This window comes from Procambarus clarkii, chromosome 32 (genome assembly GCF_040958095.1).
Source record: "Procambarus clarkii isolate CNS0578487 chromosome 32, FALCON_Pclarkii_2.0, whole genome shotgun sequence".
Classification (NCBI taxonomy): domain Eukaryota; kingdom Metazoa; phylum Arthropoda; class Malacostraca; order Decapoda; family Cambaridae; genus Procambarus; species Procambarus clarkii.
In genome coordinates, this window is record NC_091181.1 from 14,292,618 (window position 1) to 14,302,283 (window position 9,666).

Here is a 9,666-nt window from a genome sequence, read left to right on the forward strand (position 1 = left end):
AGGCGCTGAGGGAGACCATATTGAATACTTCATACCCAAGACTCTTCTAGAAATTAGAAGTATTATTAGGGAACATCATCGTCATCTCAATCATTATGATCCCCCCAAAAAAAGAGAATGTGGTGGTTGCGGGAGAGAATTAATAATAGAGAAAAAACATCTTGGATACAAATGTCCACACGTACAGCAGCTTTTTGTTAACAACATATAATAAAGATGATTTATAATGTATCTTATCTACCATTTGACAGAGGCTGTTTACCTTGGAGACTGGTTGGAAATATATGAATTGAATTTCAAATCTTATTGTTCCTTCTATTACATTTTTATATATGACTAATAAATACTTCTATAATTATTGACACAATATTATTATTATCCCTTTCACCAGATGGAATTATTATGTTCATAAAGAGTTAAGGATTACAGGTTACCAAATTATACATTCACTCTTCCAATTAGAATGAGTAATAATGTTTTTTTTTTAATGGTTTATAAGCATTTCAAAATAAAATAAATGATCCATATTCTTTTTTGACTCACAGTTTTGTTATAAGACAGAGCAGCTGCACACTTGCTTTACAGTTGCTCAGTTGCTCTCTCTCCACGTGACCAGGTTAGCGTTCTCTCTCTCTTTCTCTCTTCACACAATTAGGTCAATGTTTTTAATAATATTCCTTTACATAACGGATTTTTATTTAGTTAAAATCTAGCCAAGGAAACCTGGTCCCAAATTCAAGAGTACTTAGAAGTAACATTTTCGTTCCCCAGGATAGTGCGCTGAGAGCATGGATGGAGATCATGAGACGTTCCTCTTCACCAGTGAGAGTGTAGGCGAAGGCCACCCCGACAAAATTTGCGATCAGATCAGCGACGCAGTGCTTGATGCCCATCTTAGCCAGGACCCTGACGCCAAAGTTGCTTGTGAAACGTGTACCAAAACTGGTATGATCCTGATCTGTGGGGAGATTACGTCCAAGGCCCAAGTTAATTATCAACAAATTGTGCGTGATATTGTTAAGAAAATTTGTTTTGATGATTCATGAAAGGGCTTTGACTACAAGACCTGTAATATTCTTCTGGCCCTGGAGCAAAAGTGTGCGGAGATTGCTAATGGTGTACACATCGGGCACAGTGATGACAACATTGGTTCAGGGGACCAGGGACTGATGTTTGGTTATGCCACTGATGAGACCGATGAGTGCATGCCCTTAACTATTATGCTGGCACACCGTCTCAATCAGAAGATTGCAGAGCTGCGAAGAGATGGGACGTTCTGGTGGGCGCGACCTGACTGTAAGACTCAAGTCACATGCCAGTATGCCTTCGATCAAGGAGCTGTTATTCCCAAAAGAGTGAACACTGTTGTCGCTTCTGTACAGCACTCGGAACAAATTACTGTCGAAGCTTTGCGTGACGAGGTTATAGAGAAGGTCATCAAGGTCATTATTCCTGAAAAATATATAGATACTCAAACGAAATACCACATCAACCCTTGCGGAGAATTCATCATGGGTGGACCTCAAGGTAACGCTGGGCTAACTGGTAGGAAAATCATCGTTGACACTTACGGTGGGTGGGGCGCTCACGGCGGGGGAGCGTTCTCTGGCAAAGATTACACAAAGATTGACCGCTCAGCGGCCTATGCCGCCCGATGGGTTGCCAAGTCACTGGTGAAAAACAAATTATGTAGACGCTGTTTGGTTCAGGTATCTTACGCCATTAGTGTTGTGCACCCCATAAGCATCAGCATCTTCCACTATGGCACCTCACAGTACACATCAAAACAGCTTCTGAAGATTGTTAACCACAACTTTGATCTACGACTAGGACATATTGTCAAGGAGCTGGGCTTAAAGAGACCAATTTACAGTGATACCTCGTGTTATGGACATTTTGGACGGCAACAGTTCTCTTGGGAGCAGCCCAAGAAGTTGACCATCCCTGAATTTTAGAGTCAAATAATTCTTAAGGATGACTATCATTTTTACGTTTTTCATCAAGTCACTGTTAATATGGGAGAACACTATGTCTATGCTTGATTCACAACTCTCCTAAACACGAGAGTGAAGTTATACAACTTTAGAACACTTTCCCACCAGGAGACTTGAACCCTAGCCAGCACAGAAGCCTGGTGGGAACCTTTAATTTTATATTCAATTGATAATTTTATATACTTTTTTGACGTTTTATATACCAGAGTATATAAAATCTCCGGGCCTTTTATATATCAGAGTAAATAAAATTAAAATGACTCTATAAGACCAGCGTCTGGGTCAAGATAAATACGTTTTCTTCCTTTAAACTGAATCCAGTTTTTATCTTTTCGGTGGGGGGTTCTATGTGATCCTCCTCCTCCTCCTCCTCCTTCTACTGTTTGTGATTCTCCTCCTCCTCCTCCTCCTTCTCCTCCAACTGTTTGTGGTTCTCCTCCTTCTCCTCCAACTGTTTGTGATTCTTCTCCTCCTCCTCCTCCTCCTCCTTCTACTGTTTGTCCTCCTCCTTCTCCTCCAACTGTTTGTGATTCTTCTCCTCCTCCTCCTCCTCCTCCTTTTACTGTTTGTCCTCCTCCTCCAACTGTTTGTGATTTTCCTCCTTCTACTGTTTGTGATTCTCCTCCTCCTCCTCCTTCTACTGTTTGTGATTCTCCTCCTCCTCCTTCTCCTCCAACTGTTTGTGGTTCTCCTCCTCCTCCTCCTCCAACTGTTTGTGGTTCTCCTCCTCCTCCTCCTTCTCCTCCAACTGTTTGTGGGTCTCCTCCTCCTCCTCCTCCTCCTCCTCCTTCTCCTCCAACTGTTTGTGGGTCTCCTCCTCCTCCTCCTCCTCCAACTGTTTGTGGTTCTCCTCCTCCCCCTCCTCCTCCTCCTCCTCCTCCTCCTCCTTCTCCTCCAACTGTTTGTGGGTCTCCCTCCTCCTCCTCCGTCTCCTCCAACTGTTTGTGGTTCTCCTCCTCCTCCTCCTCCTCCTCCTTCTCCTCCAACTGTTTGTGGTTCTCCTCCTCCTCCTTCTACTGTTTGTCCTCCTCCTCCAACTGTTTGGGGTTCTCCTCCTCCTCCTCCTTCTCCTCTAACTGTTTGTGGTTCTCCTCCTCCTCCTCCTCCTTCTACTGTTTGTCCTCCTCCTTCTACTGTTTGTGATTCTCCTCCTTCTCTTCCAACTGTTTGTGGTTCTCCTCCTCCTCCTCCTCCTCCTCCTCCTCCTCCTCCTCCTCCTCCTTCTCCTCCTCCTTCTACTGTTTGTGAAGTTTTTACCTTTCCTACTCCTTCTCCTGCATTTTGTAATTCTCCTCCTCCATGTGATTCTTTTGTTTGTTCTTCTTTCTCGACTTCCACATAAATGTTAAATTTAATGCTAGTAAATGTGTCTGAGGAATTAATATTCTTAGCTAACATTTTACATTCCACCTCATTATGACCGTCTTCGAGTTCAAGTTTCATAACCACGAATGGGGGTAGTGAATTTTCTTTCATTGGGAAACTGTCCGAATAAAATCCACAATTAAATATATCTTGACTTGCAGCATGGGTACATGATATCAACAATTTGTTCATGTAAAATCGTTTTCCTTCCTTTCGACATTTTTTACGTGATGCATCTAAATTGTTCTTTAATTTGACGTCTTTTATTTCACGTCGATCTGTATAAATATCAGGTGTGAAATTATGGAAATTCCATGGAAATATTAATATAATTGGATTTTTTGTATAATATCCCCTATCAATATTAGAATTTTTATATAGTTTATTTATGTAATATGCAGAATAACCATTGGTAAAGTTGTGGATTTCATCATAATAACTAAGGAATTTATTAAAGGGTTGAATTAGTGTCTTATCAGTTTCAGTAATAGTTTTAGGATTATACGAAATTGGTGGTTTGGGAACAATAAAGAGACCTTTATAAGTTTTTATGTCTTCGATAAATGGCGAGAATAATGATTCTATAAGTTTGGATTTCATTTGGGATTTTCGAAGTTCAGACGAATCTGTGGAGGATTGTAATAATTCTTGAAGTAATTCATGAGGTTGTTCGACGGATTCCATTTGACTGATGACGTGAGGAACGCCAGAGGACTCATTTTCACTTGTTTGTAATTCTCCTCCGCCTTCTTCTCCTCCTCCTCCTTCTCCGGCATCTTGTAATTCTCCTACTCCTCCTCCTCCTCCTCCTCCTCCTCCTCTTCCTCCTCCTCCTCTTCCTTCTCCGGCATCATGTAATTCTCCTCCTCCTCTTCCTTCTCCGGCATCTTGTAATTCCCCTCCTCCTCCTCCTTCTCCAGTGTCTTGTAATTCTCTTCCTCCTCCTCCTCCTCCTCCTCCCTCTCCATCGTCTTGTAATTCTTCTGCTCCTCCTTCCCCTGCGTCATGTAACTCTACTCCTTTTCCTGCGTTGTGTAATTCCCCTCCCACTACTCCTGCGTTGTGTAATTCCCCTCCCACTACTCCTGCGTTGTGTAATTCCCCTCCCACTACTCCTGCGTTGTGTAATTCCCCTCCCACTACTCCTGCGTTGTGTAATTCCCCTCCCACTACTCCTGCGTTGTGTAATTCCCCTCCCACTCCTCCTCCTACATCTTGTATTAGCTCAATGGACTCTGGTGTTGTGTCATGGCTGATGGAATTGTAATTGTTTTCCTTTTTATATAATTTTTTAGTATTTTTAGATTTTTTCCGTGAATTAATGACTACTATAACTGTTAGGAAAATAATTAATATTATTAACATAATAATTGTTGACAGTAGATTATTCATTCTTAATTTTCTCTTTTTTTAATTATATGATTTTTAATTCAGATATTTTTAAAAAATAAAGTAATTATGCAACCAAAGTCAAATATGTTATTGTTTTTATCCTGTTGAGTAGTTTTCCAGTATTAAGTGATATTGGATATTATATTAAATATTGGAATACCATTCAATATTGAATGAGTAATTCAATGTTGAATGAGTCATTCAATGTTGGATTGTTTTCCAGTATCCAGCACTATACTATATACTCTATACTATGTCGATATTGATTAGTTTTCTGGTTAGTATCCAATGATATTGGATAGTATATTCAACATTGAACGTGTGCAGATGTGACAGCAGTCACAAACACCCTGATGGATAGTTGAAAAAAAAGAGATTTGAGTCCCTGATTAAAAAAAAAAAGACTACTACTACTACCCTACTTAAATTACTTACTGTTTTGCTTACTGAACACTGTAATACAACAGGTGTTGATGCAAACTCTAATCCAAAAAATGTCGTCCCTACCACAGGTGTTATTAGAAAACATATTTGCACTTGTTCCATATCGTCATCTTTTAATTATTTGTTCCAGAGTTTGTAAAATTGGGAGCCATGTTATTCTTGACTCGTCATACATGCCATTCCGCACTCTTTATCATCGATTAATATGGGATTCGTATACTCTTTTCCCTAGTCCACTTCTACATAGCAATGAAGATGGTAATTTGTCTCTTTACAATGCATCCTATATTGTGGAACAATTATGTTACATCAAATACAACATAACCGATGGAAGATACTGTATGAGAGGCCTTCTAAAGATGATCGAGACTAAAATGAATAACTGGTCGAAAATGGGTCAAGAAAAAAAAGACTCTGAACTATTTGAGTTATTGAATGATCATCCTATGTTTACATCAACATTAAAAACAATGACGAGTGTTAATCATCCTTTAAAAGGTATGATAAACAAAAACAAAGTGTGGTCTTTAGTGACAGCTATGACAATGTTCTCTCGGGATACAGATGAAATTTTACAATTGTTAAATATTTGTCTTCGAATGTATCCCATGTCAACTGTTCTGGATATTTTTTATGGATATACAGTTATGTTTCTTTTTTCTTTTCAAAACTTACAGCAATCTAATATTAATCATTATAAGGTACATTCTGCACTCTATCTGACAGAAAATATAATTCTTCAATCGTCAGAACAAACATATTATTGTGAACAGGCCCTTCTAATCAATCATGTTCCAATTAAAGGTGAAATTACACATGTCGATTATGTTCCTGGAGTGGATATAGTCAGTATAGTTTTGAAGATAGTAAAGCGGCATTCATCTTTGCAATTTTTAATTATCGAATCGCAGCCACAATCACCACTTGTACAACAGTTACCGCAAAATGCTATTTGTTCATTTTCTATGTTTATTTTTTTTCTTTTTCTTTTGATGTATTGGCGCTTATGCCAGATTCTTCTGATATTAATAGGGAGGAAGACTGGAGAAAAAAAGTGAAAGAAATTTCAGTAATCAAATTTAGAAACATTTTATCTGAACAAAATAAACCCTGTTATAATTTAAATATTTATGTATATCTACTAATGGTAAGTAAGAGGAATCAGGATTTATGTTGGATTATGTATTGTATTTTGGGACTACGTAACTTTATAATTCCTGTAAGTACTGAAATGTGTCAGGTGCAAGAAAGGAGTTGTGAAGACAATGTTTTAGTTATTTGTTCATCTATTTCAAGTATATATATGTACTGTTATGACCATTATTGTAATTCTTATATGGAAAAATTTTGTGTTATTACAATAGATGGGAGTTTTCAAAGATTTCTAGATGATGTTCTCTCTATATATAATTTATATGACCGACATGAGTATGATGGTGAATGCAATTGTTGGTTACCACCTCCGTTAACTTACAGTGAGATTTATAGTGCCTATGCATTATCTTATCATAGAACACCAGATTTTATATTTTGGTTAAAAACAAAATGCACCTTTAATGGTGAATATCATCCAAGTTATAATTATTATATCATTTATACAGATATGTTAATAACATTTCAAACTATGCCAACATTTTCATTAGTTCGATTATTTAAAGGAAAAGATGTAATTTGTGAACATCATATGATTGCAACAATCACTAACAATTTAAAATTTGATGTATTGGAAATTGAATTGAATAATTCATTTGAAAAAGATATTAATACAATTCTTGGACAACAATTGGCGACATTTAATGAAATTAATATAAGTGAACGCCACTACTGTCTTCATTGTTCTAAATCTCTAAAGGATGAATATTTTGCTCTAAAACAAAAAATCAATTGGTGTGATATGGTAGCGGTAAGATTTACACGTTTTAATAGTTTTGATTTAATATGTGCTCAATGTGCAAATATCAATGATGAGGAATAACTGTATATTAATATTTTATTTCATCCTATTTTATATAAAAAAATGCACATTTAAACTGACCATATATTAATTATTATATTATAAATATCGATATGTTACAACAGGTTGTCAAACTATACCAACTAACTTTGTATTTTAGTTACCATCTCAATGAGGTTTATAGTGTTTATACATTATCATAGAACACCAATTTTTATATTTTTTGGGGGTTAAATTAAGTTTTGAGTCGGGGTCAAGGATGGCAGTAGCGACACTTCACTGATGAAGAAGATGATGTGTTCATGGACGCTTGCAAAAATAAGGACGTCGACAATCTGGCCATATTATCGACTTAATAGAGAGATTCTTGGATGCATCCCCATCCCCCTTCCCCTACCTCCACGTCTTAGTCTCACTATATTTTATGGAAAGATAATAATAACACAAATGAGATTATAATAGAGATAGTAATTATTGTATACCTGGGATGGAAGGTATATAATCAGGCAAATTATGAGGGTTTATAGACCAGTTCATCTGTTCCTGTAATCACAGTAAGTACTGTTCCTGAGTGTAGTCGTATACCAAAAACAAATTTATTTACCATACCATTTGATTTTTTATTAAATAAAAAAATAATGGGAGATGTTATTACTGATTCACAAGTTAAAATTTTAGTTGGTAAATATTTTATTGATATATTAAATTATTCAATTAATCTTTATAATTATAATATAAAGCATATTTATTTGCCAATGTTTGATATGTTAGATAGTGAATTTAATAATATTATATCAGTTATGTTTGACACATATATAGATATATGTCAAAATATTGGGTTTTTAATAATAAATGGAAAATGGGATCATTACCGATGTGAATTTATTCTTGATTTTATTCGAAGACAATTCAGTTATTATTTATACAAACTCCTAAAAAGAATTCATATTATCAAATTATACATTATTCTCTTAGAAAATACGTTATGATATCAAGGATGGGCTCTTATGGAATCTATTTGGACTATACAAGGAAAATTACCTTATTCTCTAATTAGAAAACCTATATTGAATGAATGATGTATTAAACCCATTCTTCTGTCCCATACCGATATATATGACCTAAAAGATAATTTAAGTAATGTATATAATCGATCACCTACTGTAAAATATGTAAATGAAGTAACAAGAATTGTTATATATAATTTGTATAATTTACTTATGAAAAAATTTAAATGTGTAAATTGGTTAGAGACTATTCTTCTCTGTTCTCTCCCCAAACAAAATCTTAAAAGATTAAACTGCCTTCCTAAAACAAAATCTGAAAACAATTTAGAATGTTTAGGGGATATTCTTCGAACTATTGATCTTCATATATATAAAGATGGGGAAGTCTATAAATATAAGAAACATCGCTGATTTATGTATGTGTGTGTTGTATGGTGTGGAAATAATCTAAATCATATTTTTTTCTTTTGTCTACAGGATGTTTAAGTAAGAATAGACTTATTGATTGGCTTCCATCATCATCATTATCATCATGATGTTGCTGTTAGAAGATTTCATTTGGCAACCACTTTCATATGAAATTCAACTGTATTTAGATGATGTTTATAGTACACACATATTTAACCTGTGGACAGTTCTTTGTGGTCTTTTTTGGTATTATTCAGGGCATAGAGAAGTGAATTTTGTTGCACTTCTTTTTTGCCTAATATGTGAAAGAAACAGAGAAGTTTGCAGGAAGCAAGTTCAATATATGGTTATATATTTCTGCTTAGGAATTGGTATATGTACTATAGATGACACAAATGTCTTATTTCTAGTAGCATGTTTAATGATTACTTATTTTATGTGGAAATTAATCTATGGAATACATGGTTATTATATGGTTTTAAGTATGGGATTAATGTTACTCCTTTTTTTTTTATATGAACTGTTATCAGGTTATATTAACTTTATTTTATTTAATTATTCTATTTTACAGTACATATATCATAATAATCAAAGAATTTCCTGAAGGCAACCAAACAGATTTATTTCATGGTGCATTTTTACATTTAATAGTGTTAATGATACACCCAAAGAAAAAGAAATCCTCTCTACCTAAGTTAGTAAATATTGAAGTTGATTTAGATCACATTCTGTTGCAAGATCTTTCAGTTGCACATATTCCATTCTGGGGACATCATATAAATAATAAATTTTCACCTCAATTCCACCCTGAACTACCAATAGATGGTTATCCCATTCATCTTTCTTTTCTGAAGATGAACGATTATCTTGGCAAGGTGAGATTGCTTATTTCCAGCCGAAATCTACTGTCTTAAATTGTGCATCAAAAATAAGATTAGAACATCTTCAAAATATTTGTAATTATGCTAACGATTGTTATTGGCAAGAGCACATTTTTATTTTTGGAAAGCATATACTTACCAAGAAGGAACTTGATGAAATAATGTGTTTTATATACCCAAAGGACACTGTGGTGTCTATTTATGCTCGTGGTGGATGGGTT

General features: G+C 35.4%; 1 pseudogene; it reads left to right on the plus strand.

Moving 5' to 3' along the window:
• Positions 1-788: 788 nt before the first annotated feature.
• On the plus strand, positions 789-1,937 carry LOC138370435 (S-adenosylmethionine synthase-like; annotated as a pseudogene).
• The last annotated feature ends 7,729 nt before the right edge of the window (positions 1,938-9,666 follow it).